This window comes from Balaenoptera borealis (assembly GCF_965194805.1).
Source record: "Balaenoptera borealis genome assembly, chromosome: 10".
In the NCBI taxonomy this organism is placed as follows: Eukaryota; Metazoa; Chordata; class Mammalia; order Artiodactyla; family Balaenopteridae; genus Balaenoptera; species Balaenoptera borealis.
In genome coordinates, this window is record NC_138874.1 from 86,375,780 (window position 1) to 86,396,160 (window position 20,381).

The following is a 20,381-nucleotide window of genomic DNA, read 5'->3' on the forward strand; positions in this document are numbered from 1 at the left end:
AACTAGAGAAAGCCCTCGCACAGAAACGAAGACCCAACACAGCCAAAAATAATAATAAATAAATAAAAAGTATAACTATGAATCATAAAATTAAAAAATAAATAAATAAAATAAAATATCCTTGTAGTACTTACAATATTAACTTCTCTATAGAGGGTTCACTGGGGGACGTTAAGCTGAATTAGATCACACACAGCACTTTCTGGCAGCCTTTAGGAAGCAATGACACCCATCAACACCCCCGTAACCACACACACCTGTGAAAGGTGTAGAGGGACTCTAGAATAAATAACTTGGATTTCAGTTGTTGCTCTGCCACTTACTAGATACTCGAGCTGAGGTCTGTCAGTTAACCTTGCTAAAACTTGGTTTCCTCGTCTATAAAATGGGAAGAAAAAGTCATCAATCTCAGAGTGCTACGGTGAGCATTAAATGAGGTCAAGCACATCAAGTGACTATCTCAGTGTTACAAAGTGCTCAATAAATTCTAGCTGCTTTCACCACGATCAGCATCACCAATAGCATCTGAGGCTCAAAACCACCTTCTCCTCAGCTGGCTTCTCTCAGTAGCAGGTGTTCTTTTTTCAAGTACAGGGAGGCTAGTCTCTTCAAGCTAATTAAAAGGACAGACTCAACCAGCTCTCCTTTCAAGAGCTCACTGCACGCACTTCCTCTCCCTCCTGAAGTTACCTGGCCTGTCTTTCCCCAACAGCACAATCCTCAAAAACTCAACTTCCCATAAGAAGCAAAGTAACTAGTCTACCTTTTCTCCAAACAGTAAATTCTCATGTATAGTTATGTTCTTGGCTGGGTATCACTTGATTTACATATAAAAAGTATCATCTTCCATGTGTTTTGCTACTAACAAGCTGTTCTCCTCACAAAATTCCTAAGGTGGAAATTTCCAAGGTGGGTTCCACATAGGTAGTGTTTGGTACACAGAAGGGAGCCCAGTTCAGTTCAGCTGATGGAAAGGATTTGTATTGAAGAGATTATGGAAAGAACATTGGGTAGGTGGTGTGCCCAAGCCACAAACTGGCCTTGAATGCCAGGCAATGGCATTTGTGCTGGCCTCTTATCAGGACATAGAATTCAAGATAAATTCTTTGGAAGTTTCCTAATTCAAGATTAATCTGACAGAGGCATGCAGGATGAACTACAGAGGTGGGTGCACTGGGGCAGGGAGAATATATGAGCTGACTGCTTGTGAGCGGAGGTCAGGCCAAGGGCAGTCACATCTAGTGCTTTTTATAAGACACCCACACCCACACCCACACACAAATATCCGTCAACCATATACACCCACTCTGCCCAGGAAAGTAGCGCCCAAAGAACTTGTTTTGCCCATCTGGCTGTGAAAAGCTCCACAGAGGCTTTGGTTACAGCAATCACAGATGATAACTTCTACATGTGTCTTGTCTTGCTTATCTGTAGCAAAAACTCAGAGAGAATTTGATTTTCTGAGCTTACTCCTTACATCTCATTCTGCCACGTTTGCCCACAGCAAAATTTTTTTTTTTTTCCTGCTCGATTGCCTTGGTGGCTGATAACATAAAATTATCAGAAAGTAAAAGATGTCAAAAAACCTTTAGAACTCAAAGAAGCTTACTAACCAAATAGGGACACTACAATAGCAATCACTAAAATAAAAGATGACAGGGATGTTTAAGAGTTTATTTTCAAACCAATGTCAAAGAGAACAGTTCTCAACACAAAATGACCCTGCCTTCACAACTCACATAGATATAAGACACTGGAAGAAAAGAACTACGTATTCAATTACATTCAATGTAGGATTGGGGGCAGAGGGATGGAATGACGACACTGAGATCCCAATTAAGAGAATATTAAATTCCTCACAGCCCACTATCAGCAAAGTGTTCCAGGTGTTTAGGCAGTGACTTTACCATTGTGAGCCTCAGTTTCCCCCACATGCAAAACAGGGATTAAAATAGCACTAACATCCCTCCTGTTAAGGATTAATGGGGCCAAGCACTACCCACGTAGCACAATGAGAACTCAGTAAATGGTCATATTGACATAACTGGTCTCCTTCCAATTTGCCTCATTCTATCAATAATTCCAAATATGAGGAGAGTCAGAGGTGAGTGGAAATCCTGGTTAATAAAAGGATTTAATTAGTCACTACTCTACTATAACAATAGTTTACTGGGATTCTGCTCGAAGGAGGCAAGGGCACTGCCAAGAAATGAGGCTTTTTACCTTTGACAGAAAACATAAAATTTGTGGTAGCCCCACCCAGCCCCCCACAAGGCAGTGCCAGCAGTGGCCTTGGCTGCCTACAATCTTTAAAAAAAGGGAGGGTGGTGATGGTGAAAGGCCATATGATCTGTCTTGAACAGGGTTTCATATGGCCAAAGAACTCAGAGCATCACAGAATTTCAAGGCTGCAAAGGACCACTATTTCCAAATGCTATGAGCCTTGAAGTCCAGATCAACCCATCAAGATGAGAAAATCCAACATCCAGGCACACATCCTCCCTAAAACAAAGAACCCCAGCCCTGCCAAGCCCTTCCAACAGGATAAGGGGGAAAGCCAAGCCAGCAACAGGCGTTACAGCTACTATGCCTGTGGGCCTGCTGTGCTTTCTAGAAGCTAAGCTCCCCAAAGACAGGCATCTGTTACCATGTGAGTTTGTAAGTCACGAGGGCACTAAAATATTATTCTCAATTCCTTCCTAAAATTTCATTTCGCCCTTCCCTCTTAAAAAGCAGCAGTAGAAAATTAACATCTAAGGTTTCACAACATTTATAGTAAGTCCAAATGTCTCAAACTGAAGTCAAAAATCTTATATACATGGGCTTCCCTGGTGGCGCAGTGGTTGTGAGTCTGCCTGCCAATGCAGGGGACACGGGTTCGAGCCCTGGTCTGGGAAGATCCCACATGCCGCGGAGCAGCTGGGCCCGTGAGCCACAATTACTGAGCCTGCGCGTCTGGAGCCTGTGCTCCGCAACAAGAGAGGCCGCGATAGTGAGAGGCCCGTGCACCGCGATGAAGAGTGGTCCCCGCTTGCCGCAACTAGAGAAAGCCCTCGCACAGAAACGAAGACCCAACACAGCCATAAATAAATAAATTAATTAAATTAAATAAAAAATTAGAAGTTAAAAAAAAAAAAAAAAAAACCAGGCAGGACCCTGTGAGGCTCCTGGGCACAGAAAAAAAAATGAAAATAAAAAAAAATAATAATAAAAGCTAGTTCATTTAAAAAAAAAAAAAAAAAAGAATCCGCCTGCCAATGCAGGGGACGCAGGTTTGAGCCCTGGTCCGGGAAGATCCCACATGCCGCAGAGCAACTAGGCCCGTGCACCACAACTACTGAACCTGCGCTCTAGAGCCCGTGAGCCACAACTACTGAAGCCCATGCGCCTAGGGCCTGTGCTCTGCAACGAGAAGCCACCGCAATGAGAAGCTCGCACACCGCAACGAAGAGTAGCCCCCGCTCGCCACAACTAGAGAAAGCCTGCACGCAGCAACGAAGACCCAACGCAGCCATAAATAAATAGATAGATAGATAGATAAATAAATAATAAAATACTCACATTCCTACTCCACTGCCAGTTACACCGAAGTCCAAAGAGAAACGAGGAGGGAAGCAGGGGGGCTCAGGAATGTGCCCGAGACGCTGACCAGAGGAGAACTGGCTGGAAAGGCCTTGCCTTGGAGTCTCCCAGAGGTCGGCATTTACTCATTTAACATGGACAAGTGGCTGAGCCCTTCCAATGAGTGCCAGGTGGGGAAACCCTTCTCTGGCCACTCAGCTCAGCTCCCTCATTAAATTCAGAGTGAAACCAGCTGCCGGGAAAGGCAAAGGGTGACCCCACCAAAGCTCTGGAAAGCCAAGAGAGTAGATTGAGTGCCTGGATCGGTGCAAGAAGGGAGATTTCAGGCCGTTGTAGGGAAGAAAAGGAAATCATCCTCAGGGTGCTGCTCTGCTGCTGGCTGGAAATAAAGCGTGGTTTCTCTGTAGAATGTGCTGGGTCCACATTCCAGTCCGCTCGGCCTCACTGCCATCAGGGAGGGAGAACAGATGGAGGAAGGTGGAGGAAGAAGGGCAGGGAGTCCCCAAAGATAAATAAAACGATGCAGATGACAGACCAGCTCAGACGATATTTCAACAGAGGACAAAAAAGATCAATTCTGGACAAGAATTATTTAAATTATATAGACAGAAATACACATAAAATTCTGCACTAAACATGAATGGACTTTTTTTTTTTGGGGGGTCCTTGTAGCCTAATTTTTTTTTTTTGATACTCTAAGATTACTTTCTTTAAGATTTTTTTTCACTTTTTTAGATTCTTTTCCCATTACAGGTCATTACAGAGTATTGAGAAGAGTTCCCTGTGCTATACAGTAATTCCCTGTTGCTTATCTATTTTATGTATAGTGGTTTGTATCTGTTAATCCCACACTCCTAATTTATCCTTCTTTCCCTCATTTTCCCCTTTGGTAACATAAGTTTATTTTCTATGTCTGTGAGTCTGTTTCTGTTCTGTAAATAGATTCATTTGTATTATTTTTTGATTCCACATATAAGTGATACCATATAATATGTCTTTCTAAACAGAGGTTAAGTTTTATTTAAATCTTATTTCATTCATTTCTTCTATCAAATGACATTAAGAAGCTGTATACAAATATAGATATGTGAAATCATTTTATTTTTATTTTTTAATAGATCTTTATTGGAGTATAATTGTTTCACAATACCATGTTAGTTTCTGTTGCACAACAAAGCGAATCAGCCATATGCATACACACGTCCCCATATCACCTCCCTTTTGAGCCTCCCTCCCATCCTCTCTATCCCAACCCCTCTAGGTCATCGCAAAGCACAGAGCTGATATCCCTGTGCTATGCTGCTGCTTCCCACCAGCCAACTATTTTACATTGGGTAGTGTATACATGTAGATGCTACTCTCACTTTGCCCCAGCTTTGCCCTCCCACCCCATGTCATCAAGTCCATTCTCTATGTCTACCTCTTTATTCCTGCCCCGCAACTAGATTCATCAGTACTGTTTTTTGGGGTTTTTTTAGATTCCATATATATGCGTTAGCATACGGTATTTGTTTTTCTGACTTACTTCACTCGTATGACAGACTCTAGGCCCATCCACCTCACTACAAATAATTCAATTTCGTTTCTTTTTATGGCTGAGTAATATTCCATTGTATATATGTGCTACATCTTCTTTAGCCATTCATCTGTTGATGGACATTTAGGTTGGTTCCATGTCCTGGCTATTATAAATACTGTTGCAATGAACATTGCAGTGCATGTCTCTTTTTGAATTATGAATTATGGTTTTCTCAGGGTATATGCCCAGTAGTGGGATTGCTGGGTTGTATGGTAGTTCTATTTTCAGTTTTTTAAGGAACCTCCATACTGTTTTCCATAGTGGTTGTATCAATTTACATTCTCACCAACAGTGTAGGAGGGTTTCCTTTTCACCACACACTTTCCAGCATTTATTATTTCTACCTTTTTTGATAATGGCCATTCTGACCCACGTGAGGTGACACCTCATTGTATTTTTGATTTGCATTTCTCTAATAATTAGTGATGTGGAGCAGCTTTTCACATGCCTCTTGGCCATCTGTATGTCTTCCTTGGTGAAATTTCTATTTAGGTCTTCCACCCATTTTTTAACTGGACTGTTTGTGTTTTTGATATTGAGCTCCATGAGCTGTTTGTATATTTTGGAGATTAATCCTTTGTCTGTTGCTTCATTTGCAAATATTTTCTCCCATTCTGAGGGTTGTCTTTTTGTCTTGTTTATGGTTTCCTTTGCTGTGCAAAAGCTTTGAAGTTTCATTAGGTCCCATTTGTTTATTTTTGTTTTTATTTCCATTTCTCTAGGAGGTGGGTCAAAAAGGATCTTGCTGTGATTTATGTCATAGAGTGTTCTGCCTATGTTTTCCTTCCTCTAAGAGTTTTATAGTGTCTGGCCTTACATTTAGGTCTTTGATCCACTTTGAGTTTATTTTTGTGTATGGTGTTAGGGAGCGTTCTAATTTCATTCTTTTACATGTATCTGTCCAGTTTTCCCAGCACCACTTACTGAAGAGACTGTCTTTTCTCCATTGTATATTCTTGTCTCCTTTATCAAAAATAAGGTGACCCTATGTGCGTGGGTTTATCTCTGGGCTTTCTATCCTGTTCCATTGATCTATATTTCTGTTTCTGTGCCAGTACCATACTGTCTTGATTATTGTAGCTTTGTAGTATAGTCTGCAGTCAGGGAGCCTGATTCCTCCAACTCTGTTTTTCTTTCTCAAGATTGCTTTGGCTTATTCAGGGTCTTCTGTGTTTCCATACGAATTGTAAGATTTTTTGTTCTAATTCTGTGAAGAATGACACTGGTAGTTTGATAGGGATTGCACTGAATCTGTAGATTGCTTTGAGTAGTATAGTCATTTTCACAATACTGATTCTTCCAATCCAAAAACATGGTATATTTCTCCAACTGTTTATGTGGTCTTTGATTTCTTTCATCAGTGTTTTATAGTTTTCTGAGTACAAGTCTTCTGCCTCCTTAGGCAGGTTTATTTCCTAGGTATTTTATTCTTTTTGTTGCAATGGTAAATGGGAGTGTTTCCTTAATTTCTCTGATTTTTCATTGTTGGTGTATAGGAATGCCAGAGATTTCTGTGCATTAATTTTGTATCCTGCAACCTTACCAAATTCATTGATTAGTTCTAGTAGTTTTCTGGTGGCATCTTTAGTATTTTCTATGTATAGTATCATGTCATCGGCAAACAGTGACAGTTTTACTTCTTTTCCAATTTGTATTCCTTTTATTTCTTTTTCTTCTCTGATTGCTGTGGCTAGGACTTTCAAAACTATGTTGAATAAGAGTGCTGAGAGTGGACATCTTTGTCTTATTCCTGATCTTAGTGGAAATGCTTTCAGTTTTTCACCACTGAGTATGATGCTTGCTGTGGGTTTGTCATATATGGCCTTTATTATGTTGAGGTAGGTTCCCATTTTCTGGAGAGTATTTATCATAAATGGTGTTGAATTTTTTCAAAAGCCTTTTCTGCATCTATTGAGATGATCATACAGTTTTTATTCCTTAATTTGTTAATGTGGTGTACCACATTGATTGATTTGCATATATTGAAGAATCCTTGCATCCCTGGGATAAATCCCACTTGATCATGGTGTATGATCCTTTTAATGTGCTGTTGGATTCTGTTTGCTTGTATTTTGTTCAGGATTTTTGCATCTATGTTCATCAGTGATATTGGTCTATAATTTTCTTTTTTTGTGATATCTTTTTCTGGTTTTGGTATCAGAGTGATGGTGGCTTCGTAGAATGAATTTGGGAGTGTTTCTCCCTCTGCAATTTTTTGGAAGAGTTTGAGAAGGATCCATGTTAGCTCTTCTCCAAATGTTTGATAGAATTTGGCTGTGAAGCCATCTGGTCCTGGACTTTTGTTTGTTGGAAGATTTTTAATTACGGTTTCAATTTCATTACTTGTGATAGGTGTGTTTATATTTTCTAATTCTTCCTGGTTCAGTCTTGTAAAACTGTACCTTTCCAAGAATTTGTCCATTTCTTTGTGGTTGTCCATTTTATTGGCATATAGTTGTTTGTAGCAGTCTCTTATAATCCTTTGTATTTCTGCAGTGTCAGTTGTTACTTCTCCTTTTTCACTTCTAATTCTACTGAGTTGAGTCTTCTCCCTTTTTTTCTTGATGAGTCTGGCTAAGGGTTTATCAATTTTGTTTATCTTCTCAAAAAAAACAGCTTTTAGTTTTATTGATCTTTGCTATTGTTTTCTTCATTTCTATTTCATTTACTTCTGCTCTGATCTTTATGATTTCTTTCCTTCTACTGACTTTGGGTTTTCTTTGTTCTTCTTTCTCTAGTTGTTTTAAGTGTAGTATTAATTGTTTATTTGATATTTTTCTTGTTTCTTGAGGTGAGATTGAATTGCTATAAACTTCTCTCTTAGAACTGTTTTTGCTGCATCCCATAGGTTTTGGGTCGTCGTGTTTTCATTGTCATTTGTTTCTATGTATTTTTTTATTTCTTCTTTGATTTATTCAGTGGTCTCTTGGTTATTTAGTAGCACACTGTTTAGCCTCCATATATTTGTGGTTTTTACAGGTTTTTTCCTGTAATTGATTTCCAATCTCACAGTGTTGTGGGTCAGAAAAAATGCTTGATACGATTTCAATTTTCTTAAATTTTCCGAAGCTTGATTTGTGACCCAAAATGAAATCATTTTAAAGTCAAAGAAATTTTAAGATAATCAAAGTAATGGTTTCTCTTATGTCTTGACTTTTTTTTCCTTAAAGATGTATCTGCAATAGAGTATGGCAAGACACAAACTGATGTCTTTTGGCTTTCATTTCATTACTGTAAAAGCCAAAAATGCTGCTTTGTGTAACTATGTGGTGGAAGCCCCTAAGAGAACCATCATTGTCTTTTTTTTGTGGAGAACTGCCTATTCTCTTCTATCCCCAAATAAGCTATATTTATTAAATACTGGTTTTAGCCTATGATATGAGGTAACATTTGGGTATTTCCATTCCTTTTCCTCCAAATTCAGTAATTCCCTCAAATATACTTTTATAAATTCACAAGTGACTTAATAATCAACGATTTTCTCAAAAGTAAGTTTTGTTCTCATGGGTATTGAGAAAGCATTTTAAAGGCCAACCTGCAATGCTATTGCTAGTCAACTCAATGAATTGGGGAATTCAGAAAAGAGCAGGAGGCATTTTAAAAATTATTCTCATACGTGTCTTTCAACCAAATTCCTTCTTTATTTAATTAATTATTTATTTATTTTTTGGCCACACCATACAGCAAGTGAGATCTTAGTTTCCCGACCATGTGAGATCAAACCCACACCCTATATGCATTAGAGGCACAGAGTCTTAATCACTGGACTGCCAGAGAAGTCCCCCAAATTCTTAATTTGTACTTCAATTTTCATTATAAAGTTGAAATCTCTGGATTTAAAAATATTTTCAGTTCTGATAACTAAAATAATCTTTGCAAAATCGTCCCACTGTCTTCCCAGAGGGTCTCAGAAACTGCCATGCATTGACAGAGAAGGCACCTGTTTAAAATGCAGATTGCAGGTTCTGCTCCCAGATATGTTGATTGAGAAGTTCCAAGGAGGCCCCAGAATCGGCATTTCTGGCAGATATGGTTTCAGGCTATACTTTGAGAAACACTGGTCAATATGCCCAGGTTACTGCAGAACCAAGTACTAGACGCCCACAGCTCATCCACAATGCTGTACACAAAGCTGGAAACCATCCTGAATTTGTTGCATCGCTTTAAACATAATTTATAATTTGTACTGATTGTGTCAGAATTTCATTTAAGCAGGGAGACAGTTTTTCCTTTTTTCCCTGCAAAATGTTCACAGTGAATAAAACAATGTGCAAATGTAATTCCACTTGCAGGGCCTGCCAGGCATGACTGCTGCCCCATCTGCACACAGTCTGGCACAGGGTTTCCAAATGAGGAAGTAACTCAGAGTACACTCATCTATTAGCTTAAATACTCCTAAACTGGGTGTTTGAGAAAGCAAAGAATTCAAATGTACACGAAAGGTAGGACGATTTCATATCATAATCCATAAAATGACTCTAACCTAAAAAAAGACATATTTTGACACATTGTTGATGCCATCTAAAGAGCAAATGTTTATTTTTTAATTAGACAGGCTTTGATTTCTAATAGACCATTAATACTTTATCCTGTCATATTGTTGTAAGGGGACGGATTTCATTTTATATCAGACTCTTAAACTTCCAACTTCTAACGTGTTTCCACTAAATACAGTCTTACTAAATTATTCAACAATAGAGAAGTTTCTTGTAGAAAGCAATTGGAAAGGCAATTAAAACCAAAAAAACAAAAACAAAAAAACAAAAGTGGCTGCTCAAGTATTTATTAAGCTCTTTAAGAAGAATCCCCTTTTCATTTCCTTTCAAGAGGAATTTTTTTTAGGGACTTCCCTGGTGGCACAGTGGTTAGGTGTCCGCCTGCCAATGCACGGGACACAGTTTCGAGCCCTGGTCCGGGAAGATCCCACGTTCCTCGAAGCAACTAAGCCCATGCACCACAACTACTGAGCCTGAGCTCCTAGAGCCTGTGATCTGCAACAAAGAGAAGCCACCGCAATAAGCCCGCGCACCGCAACGAAGAGTAGGCCCCGCTAGCCACAACTAGAGAAAACCCCTTGCCCAGCAACAAAGACCCAACCAACGCAGCCAAAAATAAATAAATAAATAGAAGAATTTTAAAAGATTTATCAGGTTTATTTTTTAAAGCACAAAAGAAATGTAAGCACAGAGCTAAGCATGTGAAAATTAAGGATCCATAATGTCAGCACCCTAGCACAACCTCTTAATCTGAAGGACCAAATTGTCACAGATATCACTCACACCTTGTTTCTGATCCAGGTAACTGCCAAGTATTCAGGATTATACCACTCTGTAACATGTAAACTTTAATTTGGGGGTGGGGGCCGTATACTCAAGCTCTGCTTCACATTTATTTTGAAAGGTAGCCAAATCTGATCTTTTTTTCCTAGCAATAAATTAAATACAACTACTGTTACCACCAAGAACCCCCTGAGCACAGGCACTATGCTTAGCACATTACATACAATGTCTCATTCAATCCTAACAACCTTAGGATACGCGAACTGTTGCTCCCAATTTAGAAAGGAAGCAATGGTACAGTGTCTTCTCTGGGGTCACACAGCCAGTATGTGGTGGAATTGTGACAGAAGACCCGACCTGACCTTAAATCCCAGGCCCTTAACTACGACCTCATTCTACAAAGATGTGTCTTGCATTGCACTGCACTTTGCTGCCTACACTGCCCTCCCTGCTCGTTTTAAGAACACCTTCCGAGTACATTCGTTTATTACAGTCATGAGGAGAATGTGCTCAACGGAGCATTCCACAGAACAGCCCAGCCTTTCCGAAGCGTCTGCTTAGTCCCCACACTGTGCTCAGTCTAGCTGCAGAGATGAGCACTCACTGCTCTTGAGGGGCTTGCAATCCAAGCTATGGAGGCTGCTTAAAAGCAGGACAGGGGTTGGGGTTTTTTTTTTTTAAGCCACGTGATGTTTGGCCATGGTCCACTGCTGGCTGCTGAGTGTGTGACAGTTAACAGAAGCTTGGACTGAGGGCTGTGAGCAGATACAAGTGACCCCCCCACTTTGGTCCACGAAATGAACTGAGAGATGGTTAAGTACTCTTCACATTGTTTACTCTAAGCCTTTCACACAAATTCCAAAGTGAGAATTGTTTGGTTCTGCAAATGGAGATATTAAAAGGGAAACATGAAAGTAAAACCAAGTCTTGGAATATCTGAAAAAGAATTTTTAAACCTGTTCATAGTTATGCTGCTGGGGTCACCCTCGAATCCCAAGTCCAGCTGTTTACTTCCTTGACTTGACTCTTGTCAGTTCAAGTGGCAAAGATATCCCAAGTTCCAGTAAACATGCAGCTCTTTTTAGTGCTGGCAGGAGTGCTGGAGGGGAGGTGAAAGGAGTTTCTGTGGCCAAGCTTGGGCTACAGCCTTCACAGAGGCAGTATTCTCCAGGGTCCAGCAAGGCAGTGACAGGTAATCAAGGTAGGAGAACACTAAGGCAATGGATCAATGTAGGTGGCCCATGGTCATGAATGTCGCCCTTTTCCTTCCATCACTAACCCTTGGCAATTCCATGCTTCTCTTTAATGAGAAGCCTGTTGCCTCTCTAACCCATGCCCTTGCCTTCCCTCAGAGGCATGGTGATTAAGAATGCAGGCTCAAAAACAAAACAAAACAAAACAAAAAAGATGTAGGCTCAATTTGCAGCAACATGGATGGACCTAGAGATTATCATACTAAGTGAAAGAAATCAGAAAGAGAAAGACAAATACCATATGATATCACTTATATGTGGAATCTAATTTATCTACAGAACAGAAACAGACTCACAGACATAGAGAACAGACTGTGGTTGCCAAAGGGGAGGGAAGGATTAGCAGATGCAAACTATTATATAGAGAATGGACAAGCAACAAGGTCCTACTGTGTACCACAGGAAACTATATTCAATATCCTGTAAAAAGCCATAATGGAAAAGAATATGAAAAGGGGTATATATAAGTATAACTGAATCACTCTGCTGTACAGCAGAAACTAACACAACATTGTAAATCAACTATACTTCAATAAAATAATTTTTTAAAAAAAGAACGTAGGCTCAATAACAATTATCAGCTCCACTTACTATGTGTGCAACCGTGGGTGAGTTACCTCCATTCCTCATGTGCAAAATGGGGTGATCACACCATTCCTCTCGTGGCTACTACAAGGCGTGGTTGGGATAATACAGGTAAAGCACTTGGAAGCACTTGGCACGAAGCCAGGCATAGTGCAAGCGCTTGATAAACGGCAGCTGTTCCTCAGTATCCAGGGCACCCACTGTCTCGTCCACTCTTTGTCCCACTTACATGACAGTTCCTGTATTGTTTATTCTTCTGTAAACCAGAGATGACTCTCTGAAGGAGGAGAGGTGAGTATTCTACACATTCTGGAATTTTCTCTGCTCTTTGAAGGGATCTATTCTTGCAGGATGGTTAACAAATGTTTTGAGTTTTTGGTTTTTGTTTTATCTAACGATGAGGAACCTTTTAAAACTCCCAGGAGAGACTCTTAACACTTACTTGAAACTATCTCAGTACCTTACGTAGTGAAAAGCATTCAACAAAAATCACTGTTGGGGTATTTTGTTATGAAGGATCTTAGGATCTTTAGAAATAATCTTCACTATGTTAGATGAGAAAACAGCTCAGATGGGAAAGGAGAAGGGTGCCCACAAAGTCAGAGAGAGCCTGTGACCCAAACAGGAATGAAACTCAGGCTTTTAACTCACAATCAGCACTGTTTCCCCCAAAGGATGCTGCCCTGAGTCAAGACACGACTAACTGGCTTTACCTTTCTATAGATCAAGTGGTAAGGAGAATGTCACACTATGTCATATTTCAAGGGAAGCAAAATTCTTTATTTGCTGCAAATATTTTTTTCTGAATTTTCACACAGTGCCTTGGATGTAGTAAAGGAGCAATTAATATTTGGTTGATTTGATTTTACATAAAAAGGCAAATGATACTAAGAACCATATGCTCACTATGAAAAATTCTTCTAGATATTAACTTTCCATATACAAAGAAATAATGGAATGTTCTAAATAATGAAATACACTGGTTTTTATGATTTGCATGTTTCATTTCCCCTCAAAATTCATATGTTGAAAACCTAACACCCAAGGTGATGATATTAGGAGGTGGGGCCTTTGGAAGGTGCTTAGATCATGAGGGCAGAGCCTTCATGAATGAGATTAATGCCCTTATAAAGGAGGCCCCAGAGAGCTCCCAGCCCTTCCACCATGTGAGGCTATAACAGGAAGTCTGCAGCCTGGAAGAGGGCCCTCACCAAAACACGACCTTGCTGGTGCCTTGACCTTGAAGCTCCCGGTCTCCAGAACTGCGAGAAGTAAGTTTCTGTTGTTTATAAGCCACCCAGTCTGTGGCATTTTGTTATAGCAGCCTAAAAAGACTAAGAAGTCCAATTTTTGAAGAGTGAGAAATATTATGAAATGAAATATACCAGCATCCTTTGTACCATTTTCTCTTTCTATGGGCCGGAAGGCATCTAGAGAGCATTGCTTTGGGCAATGATCACGATTCCGTGTTGTGGCACATATCCCAGACTATTAGCACAGCCCCCAATTTTCTCTTTGCACCAATAAACAATGTAAAGTTCCCCCCCCAAATTCCAGTTTTTAGTAACTGAATAAATCAAGTCAGTAAGCATTTTAGGTAAAAATAAACATAGGACACAAACGACTAGAAACCCATAAAGAGTAGGCTCACAAGCTCACCCCCAGAAGCACCTACACACGAAACAGAAACGAGCATGTCTATGGCTGTAGCTGTGACGCATATTTGTAAAGGTGCCCCATGTGGAGCCAATGGGACAGCAGACACAGCTTGAGCAGCAATGCAGATTCTACCACCAGAATCCTGAATTACCCATTTTTATGAGAAAGAAGCAAATGACAAGGTATGAAGATATCACAGATTTCTTAAAAATTTTTCTAGATCTCTTTTGAAGTCAGAAAACACTGAACTCAAACTCCTACACTTTATATTGTTATCAGATTGAACCATTTCAGATGGTTCTTTTAAGTCAAAAACAGTCAAATATTGGAGTATCACATTGTTCAAACTAACACGTGGCATTATGAGAGTACATAAGACCTCAGTCATCAAAGACAGCCTGAAGCATGGTTTCAGGAAAATTATTTCATAATGACTTTCTTCCATGAGTTCTGGGGTGGAAAAAGCAGGAAGATTTGGGGTTAACAGTTGTCCAATTACCAAAAACTCCACTGATGAGAACTCTTAATTTTCTAAGCATTCCTATTAAAGTTTTACTGAGGAATAATTTATGAGATGTCTGCGGCATGTTGTGAAAAAAAAAAATGTCTGACATTTCAGACTATTTTAAAACCTCTCTCTTGTAAGAGGAGCTGGAGGTGTGGCAGGCTTGGGCCTCGCTCGTGCCTGGGGGAGAGAGTTGGAGATTTTAGCAGTTCTGGGCAGGAGCCTGGCGCTGCTTCAAAGCTCCAAGGCCCAGGCGGGCTCTCCATACACCCCGAGGTGCTGTTACGCAAAGATAGCATCTCTGTTCCTCTGTGGGGCCTCAGCACTGTTTGCCCTTCAAGGTTCCCTGCTGCTTAAGGAAACATGCGAAATATTTCCGTAAAGGACTGCTGTGTGGAAGCAACAGGAAGTAAAGGTTTACTCCAGTGACTCCCCGCTAATACAGGGGTGGAGGCCGCATCTGAGAATCACAGTTTTCCAAACGACTTGTTATTTTTACCAGATGTTTTCAAAGGCAGTTCTTATGCACAGTATTTAAGAGGTGTTCTTGTTTTCTGGAATAAAGGGGACTTGACCATAAGCTATATTCTAATTGGGCATTAAAAACCAACCTAAGGGCTTCCCTGGTGGTGCAGTAGTTAAGAATCCGCCTGCCAAGGCAGGGGACACAGGTTTGAGCCCTGGTCCAGGAAGACCCCACATGCCGTGGAGCAACTAAGCCCGTGCATCTCAACTACTGAGCCTGCGCTCTAGAGCCCGTGAGCCACAACTACTGAGCCCACGTGCCACAACTACTGAAGCCTGCGTGCCTACAGCCTGTGCTCCGCAACAAGAGAAGCCACCACAATGAGAAGCCCGCACACCACAACAAAGAGTAGCCTTGGCTCGCCGCAACTAGAGAAAAGCCCGTGTGCAGCAACGAAGACCCAATGCAGCCAAAAAAAAAAAAAAAAACCTAAATTCAAAGTGACATGGGGGGAAAGTAGCCTCCTGAGAGACATGACTTTTAAATTTTCTTAGGGCATAAGAGAAATTAGGCATTCATGTACTCTGAAACTTCCTGAAGGAAGTAAAAAATCAGTCCTTAGAAAATTCAACCTTTACCATCTTCTAACAAAGGTATTAGGCTAAAGAGACTTCACTGGACCAGTGTGGCCCCAATATAAAAACTGGAGTCAGGGGCACCCTGAGAGCCCATCACGGCACCTCTTTCTTCTTCCAACTGTTTGCTCGCCTCCCACCACCAGGACCATTTCCATTTGGCTGAGGCACCTATGAAAAGAGCGCCCTTTCCTTCCACTCCCACAGCCAAGCCTTCCCAAGCGGTGCCATATGTCTGAAAGTTCCCTCCACCTCCTCCTAGCCCCTTCAAGCTAAGCTGCCTCACCCACGCCCTTCGAATGGCTCCCATATCCTCCCCAAAAACATTTTCTAGAATGGGATGGCTCCCCGAGAAGGATGGAAGACAGATTTCCATAGCCCCAACCCACCTAGACTTGGAAACTGCATGTTTACATCTTTCTTCCCCATATATGTAATCTGCATACTTTTATTGTTAATTTACATATTTGCCCGATGTGCTATTTTCTCCTGTCTACTGATTCTAGCTCAGTATGTAGCTCAGAACACGAGCTTCAGAGAGCAGTACTGTCAGCCTCACCACGTGATGGAAGAGAGGACGTTCTGCCTGAAGAAGCACGTGGCAGAAGCAGGGGCTGCGAGGCTGGCAGGGCTGTGTGAATTTCGCCTCCATTCCCCAGTGCTATCTCCGGGTGATCTGCCTTGCCTCTTTGAGCTTCACCTTCCTCCTCTGCGAACTGTGAAATAATAAAAACCTATCCTTGGGCTTCCCTGGTGGTGCAGTGGTTGAGAGTCCGCCTGCTAATGCAGGGGACACGGGTTCGAGCCCTGGTCTGGGAAGACCCCACATGCCGCGGAGCAACTAGGCCCGTGAGCCACAACTACTGAGCCTGCATGTCTGGAGCCTGTGCTCTGCAACAAGAGAGGCCGCGACAGTGAGAGGCCCGCGCACCGCGATGAAGAGTGGCCCCCGCTTGCCGCAACTAGAGAAAGCCCTCGCACAGAAACGAAGACCCAACACAGCCAAAAATAAATTAATTAATTAATTAATTAATTTTAAAAAAAAACCTATCCTTGGGGTTATTATGAGGACTAAATGTGACATACGTAAACCTTGCATATACAGAGGAATCCAAGTCCTGCGCTGACCATTGCTGCTTTTCCCAAACTCTGCCTACACCTTTTATAAATAGTTCCTTTATTTAAATCTCCTTACATTACCCGATTTGACTGTGCCATGTTTCCTGCCAGGACTCCAATATGCTCAGTAAGTGACATTTTCCTTAATTCATCTTCCCCACCTCTCCCCTGATATCTGGTTTTCTACCTAAGAAAAACATTCTGCTTTAAAAAAATGTAAGTGTTTAGTTACTTCTATATCATCTCAATGTTCAAGTTGTTGTGTAAGCCTGGTTTACTCAAATGATAAATTATGGCATCATGTCTGGTTTGCCCTGTAGTTGAAGTTTCTGAATTCCTCACTGATTGGCAGGGCCATAAAATCTCCAGGCTCAAAGTGCCCTTACAGATCACCTAGACCAGCATCTCCCAAAACGGGTCCCACAAAACACCATTGCCAGAGAAGTTGGCAAATATGTAGCAGAAAAGGTGTTATAGAATCTAAGAAGTTTGCAGACTTTCCATGCAACCCTCAGGGACCCTCAATGACATTTAGGCATCTGAGAAGTATTGTCATAAAGAATCCTGTTGAAATTCACTAAGGCAGCATTTCACTAACTTATTTGGCCACAGAACCCCTTGCCCATCCCTATTTTTAGAGCACCCATTAACATCGTGCAGAACAGATTTCTATAAAATAGAACGGGGACGGGGAAAGAAGAAAGAGGAAAAATTCATTTTCCTAAAGTAGGTCAGTTAGTAAATGGCAGAGCTGGCTTCAAACCCACACCGCTCAGACCCCCAAACCACTGCTCTTCCCACTATAGCAGAGGCTCTTGAACTTCACTGCCCCGCAGAATCACCAGGAGTGCTTGTTAAACTGCAGACTGCCGAGTCCCACCTCGGACTTTCTAATTCAGTGGGGTTGGTGTGCATTTCCAACTAGCTTTCAGGCGATGCTCACGGCAGCGGTGAGAACCCCTGCACTACACCCACCCATAGTGGTACAGGGGCTGGACAGGGCCTCGGCCTAGAGAGTGAGGACCTACTGGGGAAGCCAGGGCATAAACATGGGAAAACGCCTAAACAACCACAAGGTTAATAACTAACAGTTCAGCACATAAGGCTACATCTAACCAACAGCCAGTCCAACGGCCCAGAGTCAAGACTGAAAAAACTGGACAGTGGGAATTAATCTAGATCTTAAAGGACAGGAAGCCCCAAGTAAAAAGGGAGAAGGGAAGAGTATTCCAAGTGGTACAATGGTTCCTATTGCCCAAATATTTGTTTGTAGAGCCGTGGCTTTTTGTAGCTGGAAGGGACCTGGCCTGCACATCTCTGGAGACCACTCTGGTTCTTACATTTGAATACGGGTGTGACTGCTATTTCAAAAATTTGCAGCAAAACACTTAAGGCAAGATAGAGAAGCTCCTCTCCAAGTAGGTGATTTGGAGGATCTAGCGAAGGTCTTCCTGCTCACTTTCCAGCTGTAGCCTCACTTCCCCTGCTCATCCTGGGTGCCCAGCAGCCCACCTCCAGGACATTAAAGCAAGGCCCAAGGACAGCTGGCCACTAAGTCTACAAGCCAACTGGCTGGTCCTTTTCTTAGAAAGTGGGTGTGAAACAGTCAAAGCCATCCTCCTGCAAGTGCCGTTCTAATGGGGCTTTGATGACATGCAACAGTTTCTAGACATTCCCTTTACCCCCATCCTCCAAAAAAAAAGACTATCTGGGAGTATAAGTTTCATGAGTTGGCTATAGCCAATTTCCTCAAAGGAATGACCAAGAGTGAAAAAGCCATTCTCTACGATCGCGTCAGGGGCCACATTAACTCACCGTGGCCCCTAACTCTGGTCTTGCAATGCTGTCGCTAGCTGCTGCTTCCAATGAAACAGTAATGCCCTCACCGGGGTAGGGACACAGCCAGCCCGCCTCTCCCTCCCTCACTCGCTGGCATTCCTTGAACAGTCAACCTAAGGTAGGATGCAAGCGACACCAACTGAGACAGGAACTGCCCTCCCAGTTAAGGCAGAGAAAGCACAGTGATAAATCAGATGGCAAGTCAGGAGGGGAGTGGAGATGAAGGGCTGAAGGTGGAGGCAGTGACTTCCAGGGGACTAAGGAAGTGGGATGTGGGAGGGGAAGGTTAGATGGTTCATGAGCACCTGCTCTGCTCTGTGCCATACACTGTTGGCTCCTTCACCCATTCTCTCCTGTCACCCTCATAAAGCCCTATGAGGTGGATCAATGTCTTCTTTTACAGAGGGGGAAACAACACCCTGGAAGCCTAAGTGACTTGCCCCAGGACACACAGTGGGAAAACGTCAACATGGGGGTTTTAGCTCTGGCTTGTCTGAATCCAAAAGTGGTGGTGTTCGATGATGCAAGATGTACAGTTGACATAAGACCAGGTAACTTCCAAAGTCAACTAAATCAGGGTAAGTACACGCTCCAATATTTGCCAAAGATTTGACTTATAATTTGAAACATGGTGAAATTAAATAAATTTGAGTCATACACACACACACACACAAGCTATATATTTGTCTAAATGTAAAATGTAAGTATTTGTAAAGTTCTAAATTAGGTATTTATGAGGGGGAAGTTTGGACCATTTGTTAAAAATTATCACCACTGGCAATTTGTGCCTTTGAAGGGGTTTCGACATATGAGTATAGTGGCCTGAAACACAATCTTCCCTTTTCTCCTCCAGGACGTTCTACAAAAGCAACATGGAAATGAGGGAGGGGAGGGTGAACATTTCAGTCAATTTAGGAGAGAGAGAACCCACAGACTCAAAAACTGTATTATGGCTTCTAAAAGACACTAGGAGTGGTTCAGAAACATGCAGAGATGAGTACAGGATCCATGTGTTTCCACATCATGCAAAATGATAACACTACTAAATACAGACTTGTCTACATGCCCAGCACTGGTCTGTAAGCTTTATATAGATTAGTGTTTTCAATCATCACATCCTACCTATGAGATAAATACTAACTGGCCAAGACCAAACAGTTCAATAGTAAATGGAGAAACTAGGATTTAAACCCAGGCCTTTGGGCTTCAGAGCCCACACTCATCACCACTGAGACGACCGCCTATTCCACAGCAGACTACAGGATCATCATTACACCATGATTTTAGTGGCAGAGGACTAAAACGGCCTAAATACCATTCACAGGCCATTGTTTATGTGTTATGACATCTATTCAATGGAAACAACAAAACAATCATATCATGAGGTAGCTCAAAATGTGAGATGGAATGATTTCTAAGATTATGATTAAATAGAAAAACCAAATTCAAAACACTGTGGATAGTATGATGTCCTTTGTATGGGGAAAAAATATATATATACACATATTTATAAATGCAGGGAAAATTTCCACAATAGTATATATGAAACTGGTGCCCAGGATTGATTCTAAAGCAAGAAGTATGTGAGAGATGGAAGATTTACATTTTACTACAAACCTTTCCTAACTTTTGAATTCTGAACATGGTCATATATCACCTATGCATTTAAAGAAAATTCAAAAACAAAAATTACTTTGAGAGAATCATGGTGAAATATTTTCCAACCTAATTCCCAGTAGAAAGAGTGAGTAGAATATTCTGGGATGGGCTTCCCTGGTGGCGCAGTGGTTGAGAATCTGCCTGCTAATGCAGAGGACACGGGTTCGAGCCCTGGTCTGGGAAGATCCCACATGCCGCGGAGCAACTAGGCCCGTGAGCCA

The 20,381-nt window shown here is 41.6% G+C and overlaps 1 protein-coding gene and 1 long non-coding RNA gene across 51 annotated transcripts in view; both read right to left on the reverse strand.

Annotated features, from left to right (window-relative positions):
• Positions 1 to 20,381, reverse strand: part of SORBS1 (sorbin and SH3 domain containing 1) — a 241,433-nt gene that overhangs the window by 133,151 nt on the left and 87,901 nt on the right. The window lies entirely within an intron of this gene.
• LOC309635398 overlaps positions 3,219 to 20,381 on the reverse strand; it is a 34,076-nt gene continuing 16,913 nt past the window's right edge. Inside the window, exon 2 of the long non-coding RNA XR_014248820.1 lies at positions 3,219 to 20,269. This is a non-coding gene — a long non-coding RNA (uncharacterized lncRNA). The remainder of the gene's footprint in view (positions 20,270 to 20,381) is intronic.